Below are 3,108 nucleotides of genomic sequence, written 5' to 3' on the forward strand. Positions count from 1 at the left end.
GCTTGACTAGTTAGAGGACTGGGCAATCACCAACCATAGGAAATTCAACAAGGGTAAGTGCCGAATTCTGGGATGGGGCAACCCTGGATGCTTGTACAGACTGGGGAATGAGATGCTGGAAAGCAGTGCTATGGAAAGGGACCTGGGGGTCCTGGTCTATGGCAAGTTGAATATGAGTCAGCAGTGCCCTGGCAGCCAGGAGGGCCAACTGTGTCCTGGGGGGACATCACACAAAGCATTAGCCTTACCTTGAATATCGTGTGCAGTTTTGGGCACCACAATATAAGAAAGATATTAAGCTACTAGAGAGTGTCCAAAGGAGGGCAACAAATATGGTGAAGGGCCTTGAGGGTAAGCTATATGAGGAGCAGCTGAGATCACTTGGTCTGTTGAGCCTGGAGGAGACTGAGGGGAGAATTCATTGCAGTCTACAACTTCCTTGTAAGGGGAAGAGGAGGGGCAGGCACTGATCCCGTGCTGTATCTGTGGTGACCAGTGACAGAACCTGAGGGAATGGTCTGAAGTTGTATCAAGGGAGGTCTAGGTTGATATTAGAAAAAGGTTCTTCACCCAGAGGGTGGTTGGGTGCTGGAAGAGGCTATCCAAGGAAGTGGTCACAGCACCCAGCCTGACAGCGTTAAAGAGTTTGAACAGCACATGATGTAACTCTTGGGGATGGTCCTGTGCAGGGCTAAGGGTTGGACTCTATGATCCTTGTGGGTCCTTTCCAACTCAGCATATTCTGTGATTCTGTAAAAAAGCAAAGTTACTCCAGTTACTATGCTGTAAACACAACCCAATGTGGGTGTCAACATATTTGTTCCAGTAGCACTAAAAAGTCCCAGATTAGTTCTCACTGTGTTATGGGATGTGAAAACAGAACAAAAGAGTATTTCAGTTAAATGTTCTCTTCTCAAAGGTATCAGAGGACTGGTTACCAAATTGCTGCCCTTATTTTCCTAAACAAAAATTATAGGTGTAGCCTGATAATACATGTATTAATATGAAGGCACAGAAGGAAGGCAGTCCAGACTAAGAAGCTGCCTGCCTCTTTCTCAGCTAGCATATTTCCCACAAATGTAATCTACACTTGTGAAGATAAATTTAAAATAACTACGTGTTGACAAGGGGTAAAAATGCAGGAATATTTTCTACATGCTTGTGAAGACAAACAATGGTGGAAGGTTTATCATCCTACACCTTACAGTGTATCTGAGTAGGCCTTTGTCTGTACTACTAAAAAGACTAAAAGACTCACAAAGGAGGCCCAGGTTCTGAATTTAACAAAAAGTAGCTAATCTCCAGACAAAATATTAGGAAATCTTCTGTTTAAATCACCACTAATACAGAGAAAATGTTGGGTAATTTATATACAAAATAGAAATATACAGAATAGAAGCAGCCCCCAAGTGTATATCTCCATCTACTTTATGTGGAAAAAGTTTTAATTTTTTTGTCCTGCATGGCTTATATGCATTTTTAGCATTGTAATGCTTACATCTGCACTCAGGAAAATCAAGCCAGTTTGCTATATTACTGTTCATATTGAAGCCTACTCTAATATTTCAGCGCCTCTTCCATGCCACCATATCCTGTGATGGTTCCATCTGTCAACTGGTATCTTGAATGCTTGAAACGAGTATCTGCAAGGAAAGCAGATGCAGGAGCATCTGAGTTGAAAGGGACTCACACGGATCATTGAGTCACACTCTTAAGTGAATGGCCCATGCAGGGAACGACACCAAAACCTTGGTGTTATTAGTGCTGCGCTCTAACTAACTGAGCTAATCTCAGTTGACAGAAAACACTGTACAGTAATCACAGGTTATCTTTTTTGACTTTAAAAATGAGGTAAGACTTCAAAGAAGTTTATTCAGGTCCTTTTTCCTTATGATCACCTTAGCTGGGGTAGCCATGTCAAATCACATGTAGCATGACTTGGGTTTCTGAATGTTTCAAACTCTCACTGAAATATCTGTGTATTCATACACACAACACACACACACATATCTGGTTGCCAGGAATCGTGCATTGGATTCTATACTGTAGTGAATATATTCTCTCTGCTACCAGTAACAGTCAGAGATTCCTGGAGCATCTTCAGCAGTGATGTAGCAAGTGACAATCAATTTCACCTACACAACCCAGGTGACAAACTAATTTAGCCTGCAGCAGCTTTACGACTTTGCCGGCAAGAGGGAAGAGTATTTACCTGTCCTAATAGCATTGCTTGAGAAATCATGGATAGTAAGAAAGAAGGGTAAACTTTAAAATCGATTTTAAAGTAGCAGTTCAGTGCTAGACGGCAGTGACGGGCGAACAGTGTGCTGTATTGTTTATTATTCCCAAAGGCGGAGACTGATGTTTAATTTCTTTGGAAGCAGCTGGAATTGAAGTCCTTTATCTATCATTAGCGACTGCCGGCGAGCAGGAAACGCCGGCAGTCACGCCGAGCAGCCCGGCGCCCATCTTGCAGATTATTAACTGCTACGCGCAGTTTTCCCTCCCAGAGATCCCATCTTCTCTGCCCGCCTTCCGAGAAGGCGCCAAGCGACTTTCCCAAGAGGCACCGGGGTCCCGCTCCCCTCAGCCGGTTTGGCGGGCGGGGGGCGCCGCTCGCTCCGTCCCGCCGGGGAGCAGCGCCCCCCGCTGGCAGGAGGCCGCGCGGCACCCTCAGGCAGGCGTAGGGACACGGGCGCTGCGCCTCCTGCTCGGCTTACGGGCTTTACATCGGCGCTCAAACACCCCATTGGGCCCGCCACAGCGGCGGCGCTTCCCGGCGGGGCGGGCGACGATTCCCCACGGGAGGACGGGACGGGGTGTCCGCGCCAGGACCGGCACCGCTGCGGCGTCTCTCGACTCCGCCGCCCCACGCTGGGTGCGCGCGCAGCCGCCGCCCGCGGGGCGGGGCGGGCGCTCATTTCCTCCCTGGGCGCCATTTTGTAGCGCAGAGAACCCGCAAATAAAGAGCGGGCGGGAGCGGCGCACGGGGAAGCCCGGGCGGAGGGGCTCGGTAGTACCGGCTGTGGAGCGGCAGTGCCCGCGCAGCTGGTGGCGGCAGGCGCGGAGGCGGCGGCGTTTCGCCCCCCCCTGTGATGTGAGGAGGAG

The sequence above is a fragment of the Manacus vitellinus genome, unplaced genomic scaffold, assembly GCF_001715985.3.
Source record: "Manacus vitellinus isolate BGI_N305 unplaced genomic scaffold, ASM171598v3 scaffold_4_pilon, whole genome shotgun sequence".
In the NCBI taxonomy this organism is placed as follows: Eukaryota; Metazoa; Chordata; class Aves; order Passeriformes; family Pipridae; genus Manacus; species Manacus vitellinus.